The sequence below is a fragment of the Notothenia rossii genome (assembly GCF_949606895.1).
Source record: "Notothenia rossii genome assembly, chromosome: 2".
Taxonomy (NCBI): Eukaryota; Metazoa; Chordata; class Actinopteri; order Perciformes; family Nototheniidae; genus Notothenia; species Notothenia rossii.
The window spans coordinates 42,810,417-42,828,452 of NC_136904.1; the positions used below are offsets into that span (position 1 = coordinate 42,810,417).

The window sequence follows — 18,036 nt, forward strand, 5'->3', positions numbered from 1 at the left end:
TGGCAATATGAAACAAAAATACACACTCTAATTTAAATAGTTTTTATTAGTAAATAATGATGTTCAAAATAAAATAGTCCCTCCGTTGCCTTCTGCACGAAACATAGTGCGAGGTGGTTGCTATGTAACAACACTAACAGCTAGCGAACATATTAGACAGAGCGTTGATCGATTATTTGGCTATTTATTTACATTGATTTGTATGTTGCCGTTTATTGTGCACCCACTGAAAAACTGTCCAGCATCAGTAGAATGGCTTACGTGGTCACTTGTATAGGTTGAGGTTGTTCGAGGCTGTTGCTTGGCGTGGCGAGAATATTGCTCCACTTTCTCCTGTACTCGAGATTCGGCTTCCAGTAGCTCTGGAGAGAGCTTTCGCACCTGTGGCCACTGACGGTCATAATTTCTCTGCTTTGTTTCAAGACCCGCATCAGAAAGCTTTTCAATGGTGGTACTTTTCCAGTTGGTCTATACCTGCTCTTCACGTAGCTCTGCATGTCGTCGTTTAGCTGATTTTTTTTTCTGGAGATAGGCACTCCTCAATCCACTCCTCCATAGTAAGACCCCCCCCGGAGGTCGACGTTAATCTTAAATGTTTCCATCTTATGCTTTGTAAGTTTGTTTCATAACGGACGTAATGTAAATATATTTATAAAACGGACAAGTCAAATCGAGCAATCTGATTGGTCGATAGCGTTTTTGCGGACCTCTTTGATTACAGATTTGAAAACATCGCTGCTTGCTTTAAAAGTAGCACAATTCATTATGTCAAACCTTGGAAAGTATCTAGATATCCCTGCCCTAATGCAAAGGAACTGCACACTGAATATGTTTTGCCGTTTGATGTCTATGTCTGGACCGCTGCGTACAAAGGAGGGTTTCTGCCCCGTTACTTCTCCGCTGCTTTCGTGTTCCAGTTTGAAAAGCAAACTGCTTTTCAGCCCAACTGTATACTGTTTTTCTCAGACGCGGAGGGATACTGACTTGTTGTGAAAAGTAACTTACAATTCTACCCGTGGTATACGCTCAGTATTTCACGGCTAAGAACCAATCAGATGCTTGATTTGACTTGTCCGTTTTATAAGTTAGAGTAACTCATATCTTTTGAGTTTCAACGGTATAGTTTCAAAACTGAACACACGCAAGGACTCTGCTAGGCCGCATGTGGAGTTGGCGCAATCTGCGTTCATCCTGGAAGCGGGACACTTGATAGCAGTGGAACAACAGAATTTTAACCTAATAATCTATCAAGTTACATGGTAAGTAGCCATTCTTGTTCAGCTTAATTTACAACAGCTGCTTACTGACACAAGCTGTAAGGTAGTCATCAGCTACTTATTTTAAGCTACTGTAGCATGCATAGTATACTGATTAGCTAGCTGTTTGTATCCTCCTGTATCCTTTGTTTCACAGTTGCAGTCAAAGTTCATTATTTGTAATACAGTATAAATATATATATATTCTTGTTAGAATAAACGTTACATTTGATGAAAACTGATTTAAAATACATATGAACAGCTACTGACAATGCTCGGCAGTGGCGCAGTGGATAGTGCATTAGTGTTCGGATCAGGGAAGCACAGGTTCAAACCCCACTGCAGTCAGCATGTTGTTGTGTCCCTGGGCAAGACACTTCACCCCAAATTGCTCCTGTGGGGATTGCCCACAGTATTGGATAAAAATGTCTAACAAGTAACATGTAATGTTCAGTTTTTGCAATCAAACCTTTGTTTTTCTTTCTCAACATTAAAATGTTCTCCTTTTTAAGGATGATTCGATGGAAAGAATAAAAGAGGTTGCTATCCGGTGCTTGGTGTTGTGTCTTCATAAAAAGGAGGATCTCTTCAAGGAAAACTTAAGTAAGGAAAGACGATGCTTAAATCATACTGTAACTTATGTTAACCTGAAACACAATGCAATGTTTTCAAATCTGATTGCACCACAAACACTGAAATGTATTTTCTAATCTACTTATTCCAGGATAGTGAAGTGGAAGTTAGCAATGAGGTGCTGAAGATTGTCTTGACCAGGGCTGCGGATGCAAGAATAGTGATTGAAGGAATAGAAGTCCTTCAAATCTCGGATGCGACAAGAGCCTGTGCCATGCTGGTGGGGCCTATATACGCACTCAACCTGAACTACCCAAAAGAGATGTTAAAAACGTTGGAAGCAGGTACATGCCTTTATTTCAATTTTTGTATTTACTTTTATTTCATATTTGAGAACATTTGTTATAAAAAGGTCATTGTGTAAAGAACATTTTTAAATAAACTGTTAAAAAGTGGAACTTAAATGTGTATATTATTTTTGACTCAAAGAAATGAGTTTTTAATACTCAAACAAATTAAAGTAACAATTTGCATGGACATTTGTGAGTAGTATGGACTTAAATAAATAAATTACAATAGCTTAAATGAAACGAAATGCAACTTAATATCACTTTATAATTGTAGTTGTATGAACGTACAAAAGTGCATTTTGCATGATAGGTCACCTTTAATTTCGTTTTTAAAGGTGAAAGCAAGTTATGTTTGTAGTGCTGAACTAATTGAGTTAATCAGATTATAAATGGGTACTCGGATTAATTTAATAATCGATTCAGTTGGAACTACTATAAAAGATCGACGCAAATTGTTACCTCAATTTATTTAAGTAGAGCCGGTTCTTTTTTAGAGTGTGATGGAATTTCAAGTTATTGTGACTGTCACTGGTTCATTTATTGGCTACCTTTTTAACTGCTAGAGTCGAGGTTCTTTAAAGTGCATTAAAAGTTAAGAATAGGAACTTTACAATGAGATGGTCCAATGCTTTTCACTTTTTCACAGTTTACCACTATGACTTTCGTCATAGTGGTAAACTGTCCAACAGAGGACGTTTTTAGTCCGTCACTAAACTAAACAAGTTGTTAGCTAAGCATCATCTTGGAGCAGGAGCAGGCCAAGGTTAGAAGACAATGACACCTTTGTTTGGGCATAGACATAAAATAAGGTAATCTACAAATCCATATTGATAAAAATGTAATCTCATCAACCGCATTTGTAATTTACCTTCCTCTCTAGGTCTTTGCTCTCTTTATATAAAAATAGCATTGTTACTCCTTCCGTAAATGTGCTGTCATGTGTGAATGAAGGAGCATTAACGTGTATGAATGGTGCCATAAAGCCATCACTTTAATGGATTAACAGCAACGTTTTGTATTCCATGTCTGAAAAGCTTTTTAATTGTAGTTGTAAGAACACAGATGGATCCCTCCAACTTTACACTGACCTGTTACTCCATGCTGAACTTTAGTCGATGCAGTGGTTGGGAAACGGCCCCTTTTACAGGACTCATATTAACAGGTTTATTCCGCGCTGGCTGGATGAGCGTACATTATGCAAATGTTGTGTGCCTGGTATGAAGATGAAGGTTAAACCCATAGATTCCTGTTACAAAACTCTGTCCGTGTTCACATAACTAGAATTATAACACATACTCATTGTGTCCTCTGCTTACTTCCCAGCGTTTAGCAGTAGTATTGTAATTAGTAATTGCGTGTGACACTTTCAAGGGAATCAAAGTATATATTTAAGAGAGATTGAGAGTCGAATGGATGTTCCTCGGGCACTGTTAAGGAAATAACATAATCCTTTATTTAATCAGGCATTTACACAAAAAATACACTTGGATTTCTCCTTCAAGGAGTTACACGCGGGGAGATTTAATGACAGCAAAATATTGAAATAAAAGGGTGACATTGAATATCTTAAGATGCTGTTGTTCAAAAGGGTTGGCAAGCACGCAATGCATATTTATCAGAATCAGATCATTTATCGTTTATAGAAGATTATCAGTGTGTTTTCATGCCAAATTGGCTTGAAATAAAGAAAGGCCAGACAAACACAGAAACCATCTAAATAGGCTGTTCATACAGGGCCCTAGACTGTATGAAATATGGATGTAGTCTCCTTGAGGTCACCCAAAGGTTTCTAATAGAGCCATTGTGAGTCTTAGAGTAGGTGTCTCAGAAAGTCGCCATCATCTGAATACCAGCTAATCTCAAAACAAGCAACAAGTTCGATCTTCTGTGGATCTGAAGTCGGCCCAGGGGAAGCAGAAAAGCAGCGACTAGCGTTTAGTGACATGTGACAGCAGCAATCTGATACTAGAAGTGTTTACGCCTCTGTTGTTTTAAAAAAAATGAAATTAGCAATACAGACCAAAACCTTATTTGTACCAAGCAGTTGGCATGTTTCAGTAAAGAAGGACAGTTCAAACGATGATCTCGGACTACAAAGTCCCTGTGTGTGTGTTTGTGTATAAGAGCAAAGCTAAAAGCGAAGCTAAGCTCAGTAGCAAGGCCCCGTGTCTGCCTCTTTTCACCATGTCAAGCAATGCACACACACACACACACACACACACACACACACACACACACACACACACACACACACACACACACACACACACACACACACACACACACACACACACACACACACACACACACACACACACACACACACACACACACACACACACACACATGCAAACATGCTCCCTCTCTGTGTAAGGAGGGTGGGGGGTATGTAGGTTGCCTTGGAAACACTTCAGTCCAGATAATTATTACTGTAACTGTCTCCGTACACCCCACCTATAATAGAAATAGATCATAAATTACAATCAGTGAGTGGCAGCCTTCTGTTGGGACTGCCTGCTCGTTGCTGCCACCCGTTGGGCAGCAGAGGAAGTGCGTGTTCACCCATGTTGTATGGATTCACTTTAACTGGCCACGCCTGAGCTGACACAGAAAAAAAATCGTCTTTATTTTTAGTAAATCATTTTCTGTGAATGTCAAACCCAGATGACAATAACAATCATTTAAACACAATAATGGCAGAATGGAAATATGGCATCATGCTGAATCTGTTTAAATATTTACTAAGGCCTATTCCCATGGCCCATTCCTAAGTAATCAAAAAACAATTAAATATTCTTCCCTGTTGAAAGTCGCTTTTTTGTTTGTTTGTTTTTAAAACAAAATAATTCAGTGCCTTATAAAGAAATAGTCTGGGTTGAGTAGTAATTGCAAAGTGAGCGCCCTACTTTTTCTCTCCCCCTTTGTGAGAACTCGGAAGGAACAACCAAAAAAAAGGGGAAATAAATGAATAAACAAACAAAAAGTAGATTAAAGTAGCATGAGGAATATAAACTAAAAGCCAAAGGAAATAACATAATTGCCTAGCTGTGTATTTATTGTGTCTTTTGTTTATAATTTTCCACAAAAATGATGAGTTTCAGGCCTTCAGTTTGATAGCTGTAGCATGCAGTTTAGTATCCCACACTTTAATAGCAGAAGGCATTTTTCTTTACTCCGTCTCCTCCCTTTGAAACTAGAAGCGATTCATCACATTCATATCCTCATAACAGAAACCTGCCTTTACATTATCTGCTAAACAGCTGATTTGAATTCAGCTTTTCCCTATGAAGTGTTTTCTGATAGGAGACGAGTCTGCAACAGAGGTCTTCACCACACCGCCAATTACTGGCAAGACGCAACCGCCTTAAATCAGCTCCCATTTATAAACACAACTTCAACCGCAGCGGTCAGATTACTGTAAAAACAGCAGGTTTAAAAGCCGAACTCGACAGAAATCCCGGTTTCCTATCTCTGCTCACCTCCTCTGTTTTAAAATGAGATGCCACAGCGTTTTACTTCCTGCAGCCACACATGGATGAGCAGCAAAGTTTCAGGCTGTTCAAATGACCTCAGCATTATGATTGTAACTCTGCAGACAGCTAGGCAATAAAAGCTTTTCATCATCAATTGTTTTTTTCTGCTGAAATGCCAGTCCATTTTTTCTTTCAAAGGACAGACGGTGTCACACAAACACACACACAGGGGAACAATCATACGCACCGGATCTCTTTCAAAACATCTTCTATCGAGTTACGGAACAACTTTAAATTACAGCGTCTCACAACTTCATTTCAAAAGAGGAGATGTGGCTGCTTCAGGAAGGGAGGACCTTTGAAAAGTTGATGGCACCTCATGTTAGCAGTTTACGGCCAGGGGTTTCTCTCATTGCGCGACGCAAATCACAGGTGGGCTTCCTCATTAGGTGCTATTGACAGGCCACATAAAACAGAATCTATCACTCCTCCAAAAGCCTCGGCAGCCACCATAGCCCCTTTTGGTCTCGGCACCCTCTCCCCCCTTGTCTCTCTTCTTCTCTCCACCATGCATATTTCAGATCAGGCATGGATGTCAGGCGGTGCGTGGGAATTATTAATCTCAGGTCTGTACTTGCGGTGAGCTGCTTAAGAATTCATACTAACAAAGGGCAGCGAAGTCACGCAACAGGGCTGACAAGGCCTGTCTTTCTATCTCCATACCTCCACCTGTCTGCTGCCTCCCGCCGCTCACACACTCGCACACTTTTTTTTGTACGTTCCTCCCTCACTCCGTACCTCCGTCTCTCTCTCCGGCTGACCTTTGGAGCCGCTTAGGTTCACAAAACACCTCCAAACAGCTCCTCTCTAATGGCCCGCTGCTCAAACAATCGGTAGAACGACCTGACGAAGATGATTGATCTCTGACAAGCGGCTCGATGCATTCCTATGAGTCATTAGATCAGCCTGGACGGAGAGGGAGGCTGAGAGATAGAAGGAGAGAGACCTATCGGAGAATTGGTACAGCTGTGTGTACAACCAGACCAGGCATTTATCTAATGTCAAGACGTGCAGACAACCTTTAGTCTGAGTTTGATGTGGGAGGAGCTCCGGAATGACAACACATCCACGCCGGCATGAACAATGCGCACACATATAAGCGCTTGTTCTCCAAAGAATTAAAGGAAATTAAATGAGTGTGTAAGAAGAAAAAAGACATACGCACGAGGAGGCATCACTAAAACAGTATCAGTGCAGCAGCTCAGCGCTGTGGAAAATAAATGTCTTCTTTAAAGATCCTCTTGTTGTGTTGTCACACTGGGAGATAAGGACGGATTAGGCTGAGAGACGCTCTGAGCTGAGACACGCAAACATGCTGTTGAACATGGAAGTGAAGCAGCAGAAACTCTCTCCCCAACCAATCAACATACACACACAAACACACAAAAACAGAGTGCTGTAGTACAGAACTCACTCTTAAATAGCTGAACACCAAATGGTGTGTGAAGGGAAATTAAGTCCCAAACAATTCTGTTTATCCAGATGTTAAATATAGGTTTCTGTACATATAGTTTTATTTAGAGCGGCATCTACTTTTACACATAAAGAGTGTGTATTGAGAAGGGCTAGGGTTAAGGATTAGGAATTATATATGGTGGTCTAACTAAGGTTTTGATATGAGAGATATTGGTTTTCATATGTTGGTATTGGTCTTTGTTTATGATATCATTATTTATAATTGTGTGATCAATTATGGATTGAATGAGTTGGGTCACATGGAACATAGCTGTGTAACTGTGTGAGGTGTGTGTGGGAGGAGATGGTGAGTGAGTCAGTTGATTTTTTTGTTGACCCCAACTTTATGATAGCTGGATTTGTCTGACCATATGTTTGTGCACGTAATAAAATGTTGACCAGTTTCATTAAATTAAGATTTTGTTAAATTATTTTTGGATCTCAGCTTCTTTCCAAATTGTGTTTGCTTCTGAAGTCGTTACAGTTGGATACAAATCAGTTGTATTGTCATCATTACTCTTATTATTAATATTATAAAGTGGGTGTGCAGTTCAATTCTAAACGGTCATGAAGAAAGGTAATTGAGGCCCATGGGTGTAAATATCCAACATTATCCTCTAAAGCAGATTCAATAAAACGTGGACATAAAGGTCAATAATCAATAAACAGTAAAGGTTAAAACATTAATATAATTCATTCCAGAGCCCTATTTTCATGTGTGTTTGTTTTTAAAGAGAGACAACTCACACAGTATTAGTTTACATTTAAATTCCAGGACTGTAGCTGGACTTACTGTACACCATGGTTATAGTTTGGAAACAAGAGAAAAATGATCACTGACATAATAATTTCTGAAAAGAACCTCTAAAGCCATGTCATCAGCATATTTAGATGCTGTTGTTGTGTAATTATATTTACTGAATTGTTGACATTTTTTTTAAATAACAGCTATAGTTGACCTAATCTGACCCACATTTAATGCGTTATTTGATCCAAAAGGGCAGTCCCTGTTCACAAATATAACCTTTATTTGCTTTGATTATTGATATTATATGCAAGAAAATGTAACCGGGAGAATATGAAACTAATGCAACCACAAGGTTTAATTATGTCACGTCATCAGCTAACTACATTTACGTTAGTTAGCGATGTTTGTCATTTTAACCGGTGAAATGGACAATCGGTCAGTCAAAAGAAAAGCTTTGCATGTTTTGTATGCTGCTTTTTGCTAAAAGTATTTGGCATCAGATCTTGGTATTCTGTGTATTTTGCCAACCCTGATGTCAGAACAGTCACAGCGGCCAAATAATTTTTCACTTCTAATTGTTTTACTTGAAAATGCAATGGATTGCTATCATAAAGCCCCTGTCACACTGTCCCGAAATTGACACCAGATGGACACACGAATATGGAATTGTGAATTGCGCACGAAGATGGCCCTGAACTTGGTCAACAGCCAAGCAACAGCCGAAGCAAGTGCGATGCCTACAGAAGGCCAGCCACATGATGGCACCCGAACCACCCACAAAATATGGTCGTAGACTTTACTGATGATTTATGTATCCAGACTCAACGTAAGAGCTTGTGCCTCTTCGGGGGGTGCTAACATTTAAACATAAACTTTATTCTTTACTTTCTCCGTCTTTATATGTAGATTAGAAGATATTACTTATCTCCGTCATGTTGTTTCCATAGCAACAACAACAACTTCCTGTCAACAGCGTAAACTTGCCTTCAAAATAAAAGAGGAAGTTAACCTAAATTACATTTAAGACATACAACTACAACGAAAGTAACAAAAACAATGTAATATCCATTTCAGTTTCACAGAACACAAATTGGGTTATTTACACAATATGTTTACATGATTTTGTTGTGCAATAAATGCAATCTCGATGTCATCGTACTATAATACGATGGCTACATGACGGCATTGTGAGAGCTTCACGTAGTCGTGTTGCCTTCCTAAGACAATCGGGCAGCTTCTTGTTTTCTTCGTATCGTCTTCGTGAGGCGAAAAATGCCTGATGGCACCCATGATCAGATGACACGATTTGACGAGATGCCCTCACGATGGCCTTACGAAGGGCAAAATTGATACACGAATTCAACACAAAAATGAACCTTCGCAAGTTCTTTCGGCAATTTTTTGGCATGCCGAAGATTTTGCCACCGGTCACGAAGTTGCTGCCGGAGCCTGAGAAACTCCACCGGCGGTCATACGATGGCTTAACACAAGAACCGCCAGAGGTCGCTGTATACCTAAAACCGCAAACGGGTAAAATGTACCCGCTATTGATTTTCAAGGTACAATGTTCTTTTATTTATCATACAGAACAGTGAGTTTTGATCGCACAGGGATGAAACTTATACCAACAGAATCTGTGGACTCTCAGCTTCTTTTCATATGATATAGGTTGTGCAGATAGCATGAAGTTTAAAATATCGCTAAGAGTGCTGATTTAAACGCTTGGTGTTAGACTTGTGTTTTGTTTAGGTACAAATCTCTATATCAATTGATCTATCTGTAATGTTCTGTTCTATGGACATATAATTGTCTACATTAACAGACAACGCGGACTACTTCTCTCATTCCGAGTGTCCATCTTTATTCAACTGGCACGTAACCTGCACACATGCATTACGTCCTCAACGTGAGCTCAGTCTCAGCCCAAGATCTTGTATTCTCCAAGATGTTACACTATCTATAACTATCTATCTGTCTATCTCTCTCTCTATCCATCTATCAATATATCTATCTATCTATCTATCTCTCTCAATCTATCTCTCTATCTATAAGGAACCGCAGTAGACAAAAGGCTTTGCTATAGTAACACGTCATGTTTACGCTGCATTTTCTATGAGGTAAGTATTACCCGCTGGCAGATATAGGTATAAATGGCAATCTTTTTGGCAATTTTTTCAATCTGACTTCATATTGACCATTTTTAACAACAGAGGGTGCTACATAACACACTTTCAGGAAAAGTCACGGACTGGGAGACTTTAATATGTTATTGAAAAAAAGTTACATACAATCAAAAAACAGCTGCGGGTAAAATGTACCCGTTGGCGGTTCTAGTGTTAAGATCCCTTCACGAATGGCCCGATGTTGTTACGATCAGAGCCGAATTTGAACATTTCCTTTATCGTGTTTGTCCATCTGCTGTAAATTTCGCGACAGTGTGACAGGGGCTTAAAGGAGTGCAGTGCTGCAAAACGAATGGACTGAAAGGAAATTAAGGAAATACAGTAAAGGAAGGGTCTGATTTGTATCTGTTTTATCTTATAATAATAATAATCCAGCAAAAATATGCCCGTATACTTATTTCTAAGGGAGATCTCTACATTGAACATAATATGTCTCTTTATAGAATGCTACTATATGGACATTCTTGTCTGGAAATGAGTTAGTTTTCAATGAAAGCTATAGCTTTGGGTCACGTGCAATAAATAAAAAATATATAGGATCAAAAAGAGTAGTGTTGAAGTTTAATCACAGAAAAAGTGATAAATGAATGCTTCTTAAATAATAATATCTAATTTGGACGTCATATTTGCTGATTTTATTTGTACCTGGCTAACTCTTAATATAGAAAGCTGTGGGTAATTATTACAAAGTAGATGGTATAAGACTTCCGACTTCAGTCACTGATCTAATACATAGGGTTGGTTCCAGCTGTATCGAGTTCTTTGTATTAATATCAGACGGCACATCTTTATGTGGTTCTGCTCCAGGTGTCATTAGACAGCAAGTGCCTTTCACGAAATAGCAACAATGAAAACCATTTCTACTGAGAAACATGTGTGTGACACAGAGAAACATACATATGGACATGCAAAGAATGTGTACACACACTTCCTGAGGCTCTAACTGTTGTACAAAGAGTTGCCAGCAGCGGAAATGTGAGAAGAAAGAGGGTAAGTGATAGGTGAAAGAGTTAAAACTGTAATTCTCTCCATCTTTCCATTAGCCATGTCGAAAAGACAATCGGAAGGGACAGGGTTTGTCGAAACTCTTGGTCGTGATCCAGCCACTTTCTCTTTCATCTTTTTCCACAGATGACTATCATCATGACCCGAACACTTTTTATCACATGGCCACGGTGACATGAAACAAAAAGAGACAGCTGGGAGCACGAAGAATGCACCGACAAATCTGAAATATGTCTCATCAGGGCCGAGTGTGTGATTATGGGTGGGGTGGAGGATAATTATTTGTGTGTGTGTAGAATTACAGTAAAACTGACATGTTGCCTGTATGCTGTTCTTTTCCTGAATCCAGCCTCTTGAACTCAGTGTCCAGTACTCTATTTTCAAAGACAAAATATGTATAGATCCACCGAAACAATTACACGTACACACACAACCGCACACCTCACAATTGGCAACGATCAGAACAAAGCAAAGAAGCTTCTGGTCGGAGGTCGGCCAATGGCGTTGAGGTTGATTACCCTGTGGCTTGTGTTTCGCCCGGGGTCAGTGATACGAAGCCATCCAAACCACTATGGCTATAGTCGACTAAACATTTATCCATGACAACTTCCTGCTAAAATTGCTGTCATTGGTCTAGATCAGGGGTGCCCAATACGTTGATCGCAAAGGTAGTGTGGGTAGATCGCATGGCATTGAAAAAAACAAAACATGCATGGGCTGCAAATCACCGACGAGCTGATTAGTTAGCCAATTTATACAATTCTACGAAAGAAAGGGTATAAAATGTACTGAGTTGTATTGTGCCATACGGGATCATGCAGTTATGAGGGGGCCTCACCACCCCCTCATCTGAAGTGCAAATGCGGCGCACTATCAAGCGCTTATGTGGCGCAATTAGTGTAAGCGCGCCACAGTTTATCCGCCGTTTAGTCCACTAGCACCCCCCCACCCCCCCCTCGCGAGAAAGATTGGGTAGGGGCCTTATTGGGCTTGCTCATGTTAAAAGTAGCTCCCAAGCTGAAAAAGTGTGGGCACCCCTGGTCTAGATAGATAGATACATAAATAGATACATAAATACATAGTTAGACAGAGGGGAAGTTTCAAGGAGAGGAGGCTCAAAAGAGCAGAAGGAGAGAGCAGCAGACAAAGGGGAAAGAAGGATAAATGAGGGGGAATAGAAGGAGTGAATAATGGAGCGAAGGGGAGAAAAATGAGGTGGACAAAATAGAGGGGAGGCCAGATTGAGAGGAGGAGTACAGGGAGAAGGGTGGGAGAAAATGTGGCTGGAAAGGAGATAAAGACAGAGGTAATGTAGAAAATGTAGAGAGGTCTGTTTGTATTTATCATTGCCTTTTTCTGTATAAGATTTGGATGAAATCGATACTTCCTTGAGGGTGAATGTCTCCTTAAAAAGAACCAGGCGAGTGTACAATAAAGCTGTGTAATGACACGGCAAACTTATTCTGTGTATCTTTGTAAAATAGTTGGTTCTAGCTACTTGATGAAGTAGCGAATTCTCAAAGGGCTGGTTGGTGAAGTATTGTAACTGGGGTGCTAGTGCCCAACAAGCTAACAAGTTAGGAATAGGCCAGTGCCAAGACCCCCAAAAAGGGCTTTGAAGCCTTTTTTGAAATTTGGCCAAACCATTTTTAAAACTTCAGTGACGTGATGAAATCTGGCCAAATACTTTTTTTAAACAGAAGTACTTTGGGAAAGAGACGCCAGTAAATCAGTGGATAACTCTTTTTTTTAAAGATACAAAAACTTCCCAGTAAAGAATTTATTATATTGCTTAGAGGTGCCATCCATGGAGGATCATTACTCCCAGCGGCTCAGGAAGAAAGCCCTCAGGATTATCAAAGACCCCCATCACCCCAGCCACAAACTGTTCTGTCTGCTGCCGTCTGGCAGGCGGTACCGCAGCATCCGGACTAAAACCACCAGACTCAGGGACATTTTCATCCCACAGGTCAGAAGACTATTAAACACCTGAACTTAGAAACAACATCCATAACATTCATCTGGCTGCTACTTAGAAATTATTGATCTAATATCATATTCCAATCACTTGTATATAGACTCTTATTGCACTATTTCACTATTTCACTTTTTTACTATTTTTCTTTTTGTATTTACTTGCACTATTTTTTTTCTGTTTTTATTGTATTGCACTGTTGGAGGAGCCTGTGACCTAGATTTCCATCGTCATAACTACACTGTAGCTATGTTCATATGACCAATAAAAGCCTTGAAACCTTAAAACCTATTTCATAAACTATGTTAAATACTGTTATAGTGTAATTTTTGGGCTGCAGTTTATGTTAGTGAGCCTGAGTGGCTGGGAGGCAGAGTTTAGAAAATGCTAGTGCTTGCTAGCCCTATTGGGCCGTGTAGCTTTGTACTCTGCAGTAAAGCCATTTTGTCGCCATGTGTCATTCATTCAACGTTTTTAAAAGTACTTGCTACTTCACAGGACTATGGACTCAATGTGAACACGGTTGCTTTTACTGATGAACATACAGACAAATCTACAGCTCTCCTCTGAGCCTAAAAGCAAGTTGCAGCTCATTGCTATCTTTTTTAAATAAAACGTTACCGTTTTTGCTCACTCTAAAAAGAAAGTTAGAAGCAGTTCAAAATCTCATTAAAAACTCCCGTAAACTACAGCATCGAATGCCGGAAAAACTCAGGTAGAGACAAGCTAACACTTAGCATTTAAATGATCAGAAATTCCCCTTAGGAGTAGTTAAAGACCAAACATAAGAAGGGAGAAAAGAGAGGCCAATGCCACACTTCCAAATGAATGATAATGTTGATCAATAAATACTGGATGTGTAGATGAGACTGATGGCAATAATCATACCATCAACTGAAAAGGTGATGATACAGTAATGATTTAGTATAACAATGTTGTGTTCATTGGTTGTTTCCGCTGCCCCCTAGTAGCCAAACAAAGGTTTAGTATAAGAATTAGGTTTAGGTTAGATTTAGGGAATTCATTTTGTCCATAAGGGTCCTCACAAGAATAGAAAGAGAAATGTGTGTGCACGCATAAGGTTAGGGGTTTGTGAAAAGGGTAGGTCGTCAGCCCCACACAAACCCACACACACTCACCACAACCACAAACCAATCCAGTGCCAAGGCAGCACAGATGCAAACTCCCCCCTGACCGGGCGGCTGCCAAGGCGCCGCTTCCGAAGCCTCTCCACCAGCTGGAGACTCTCTGATGAGGCCAACACATCCATTTCCCTGGTAACCGACGAGCCCAGGCACACACACAGGGACACACTTGCATATAAACACGTATATGCACCCATGTGAATATGTATATGCCACACGCGCACAGTGTCCCGTCAACGCCCCAGACCCCCCTCCCCTCCATGCAAACCCCCCCCAATCCCTCCTCCTTGCCCTGTTTGCTGCCAGGTCTATTATCACACGGGATGCGTTGCGGGGCCACAACACAACAGCTAGACACATTTATGCCCAGTAACCAGACATATGCAGTGAACAGCCCACTGTTCTGATTAGCAGGACCAAGAGATGCACCTCAAAAAGTCTGATTTAATTTGAGACATGTTAACAATATTCAGGATCTTCTTATAAAACTCAACAAGGTTTACAATAGAGTGGTGCAGAAATATTTCCTAATACCCTGATATTGGTATATATACTGAAATAAGGTCTGTGGTTAACACAAGCTTACAAGATGTTGACGTTTTGTTAGGGTTAGGGTGTAAAATACCTCAGTCATTAATACCCCACTTCTACATTTCAGAAGCTTCTATATGTCATAAAAGTGACGGTTGCTAACAAGTAAAAAACCTTCTAGATCGCTCCGAACGTTAGCTGCCTTTAGCTTAGCGGTTGAGATGTGCAGCCAAGTGACCGTGATGTAGCCTAACATTAGCTTTTTAATTCTGCCGATTGCATTTTAGCTTCGAAAATCATCAAGTGGTGCTAATATGTGGAAAGTATTCTGCTGAAAAAATTGTGTAAGTATCATGCATGTGTGTTTACGACAGAACTTATTTTGTGCAATGTACAAACATCCAATGTAGAAATGCTTTTAGTCCGAGGGAGCCCTTGGGAACTTCCATCACGGCCTACAAATATAGATCATCACTGCAACACTCGGGTAATGTGTTGGCATGTTAAATGTAGTTTTAAAGCTTCATTATACCCCATTATATATCGCAAGGTAAGTGTGCCAATTCCCGTGTGTTTTTAATTAATGTCTTTCTTGCCAATATGCCACTTTGGAACCGTTGAACGCTGATAATTCAACGTCTTAGTCTGTAGGCTACATCACCTGCTTTTTTCATAAGCAAATGATATGTTTCTTCTTCTCTCCTGTAGTTCCATCAGTAAAATGCTTCAGTGTGTGCTTCGCCACAGCTGCATGCCATATCCTATATAATATCCAGCTTATACTTTACCTGAGTATTTACAGATTATTCAACTATAATTACTATTATGAGTGGCATAATTCACTATTTTTAACTGTAGGGAAGAAGAAGCATGCATTTACTTGGTGTTTATTTGTCAAAATGGAGTGGAGCTGTCCTAACGGAATACTCTTAAACAATATATTTATTTGGCAAAAAAATAACAAACAGAATGCAAAGTTTGGCCACATGTGTCTTTGAATAAGCTACCCTTTACACCAGACTTAATAAGATGTATTTTCAAGACAACACTTAGAATCCAGCAGTGGGGTATTGGTAAACACAGGGTGATATAAAGTTCATTTAAAAGTTCATTTAAAGAGGTCTCTCAAATGAGGATTTGCTTAATTTTTCTGATGAAACTAATTAAACAATAGTTCAGTTCTGCAGAGACGTGCACACATATTCAACTCTCGGTAATGCTTGAGCACCTGCCCGTTTTGTCCTAACATCGATCAATTCTGGATTAAAAGCTTCCAATATATACAACAATTCCCCAAATGCGCGTTGTAATTTTGTCTGACATCCCCACACGTGCTCCGTGGCACTCCCGTACGTGCCCTGGCTGCAGCCCCTCCCTTCCCTGCTCTCAACGTGAACGCGCGCAGAGCAGACACTCAGTCACTCAGTCAGACAGGCCACGGCGGGTGTGTGGTGCAGCAGCACGCAGCAACACGATTAAAAGTGTCCTAGTGACGACCAAGTAAGTAACCACCAGGTAACAAATACAACGAGTGTATTGTTGAATCCCCTAAATCAGATGCCAAACTAAACTATAACTTCACTTATTTTCTTGCATCGATCCATTTAGTCTCGTTGTGCTCTTTTGAAAATAGCAGATCTACAAGCTCACAATGCCACGCAATGCGAGGCGTTGTGAGCCTGTAGATGGCTTTCTTATATTATTTGACAATTTGGCCAATGTTTGACCAGTTTTTATAGTAGTTTGTTGATTACTTTTGATGCAGTAATGCAATTTTTTCATTTCATTTTATTTATTTCTGAGGTATTAAAAAGGTCTTAAAAGTCACCTGTTAATAAAGTATTTAGTCAATCAATCAATGCTCACTCAAGTCATTATTTAGTCAGTTATTTATTTCATAGACACTAAAGCATGCATGCACAATGTGGCACTGCAATCTTTGTTTGTTCTGTTGTTGCTTATTTAAATTGTTACAGTAATTGACCAGAAACCAACCTGTTGAATATTATAAACATCTGCATCAGACAGCATATGGTTATTGAAATAAATATATATGCAATTACGACATACAAGATGTGCCTTTAACACTAGAACCGCCAGAGGTCGCTGTATACCTAAAACCGCAAACGGGTAAAATGTACCCGCTATTGATTTTCAAGGTACAATGTTCTTTTATTTATCATACAGAACAGTGAGTTTTGATCGCACAGGGATGAAACTTATACCAATAGAATCTGTGGACTCTCAGCTTTTCATATGATATAGTTTGTGCAGATAAGATGAAGTATATAATATCGCTAAGAGTGCTGATTTAAACGCTTGGTGTTAGACTTGTGTTTTGTTTAGGTACAAATCTCTCTATCTATCTATCTATCTGTAATGTTCTGTTCAATGGACATATAATTGTCTACATAAACAGACGACACGGACTACTTCTCTCATTCCGAGTGTCCATCTTTATTCAACTGGCACGTAACCTGCACACATGCATTACGTCCTCAACGTGAGCTCAGTCATCCAAGATCTTGTATTCTCCAAGATTAAACTATCTATAACTATCTATCTGTCTATCTCTCTCTCTACCCATCTATCAATATATATATATATATCTATCTATCTCTCTCTCTCTCTCTCTCCCTTCTCAATCTCAATCTCAATCTCTCTCTATCTATAAGGAACCGCAGTAGACAAAAGGCGTTGCTATAGCAACACGTCATGTTTACGCTGCATTTTCTACGAGGTAAATATTACCCGCTGGCGGATATAGGTATAAATGGCGATTTTTTCCATCTGACTTCATATTGACAATTGTTAACAACAGAGGGTGCTACATAACACACTTTCAGGAAAAGTCACGGACTGGGAGACTTTAATATGTTATTGAAAAAAAGTTACATACAATCAAAAAAACAGCTGCGGGTAAAATGTACCCGTTGGCGGTTCTAGTGTTAATAAATCTCACACTACTAAGGCAGCCGGCGGTTCCACCAGGGGCGTCAATCCCAGGGGGGGGGGGGGTTTCGTCCCCCCCTAGCTTCAGATTGGACCCCCCTAAGTCATTTAGGAAAATAAAAATGTATGTTAAAATTATTAATTGTTTGATAATAAATCAGTAAAATCAGGCAAAAATAAGAATTAAATAACATAACCCTAACCCTAACACCGAAATAAAGTAACCAAAAACCGAAAATAAACTAACAGTGCGCGGGCGACCGCCACGACGACTCAGAAGGTGCCCTTTTTTTTTCTCTTGAGCACCTGCCCCTATAAATGTCTGTGCAC

At 39.8% G+C, this 18,036-nt stretch overlaps 1 long non-coding RNA gene across 1 annotated transcript in view; it reads left to right on the top strand.

Annotated features, from left to right (window-relative positions):
- The first annotated feature begins 989 nt into the window (after positions 1–989).
- LOC307030584 overlaps positions 990–18,036 on the top strand; it is a 29,181-nt gene continuing 12,134 nt past the window's right edge. The window contains exons 1-3 of the long non-coding RNA XR_013805704.1: positions 990–1,259; positions 1,769–1,859; positions 1,981–2,173. This is a non-coding gene — a long non-coding RNA (uncharacterized lncRNA). The remainder of the gene's footprint in view (positions 1,260–1,768; positions 1,860–1,980; positions 2,174–18,036) is intronic.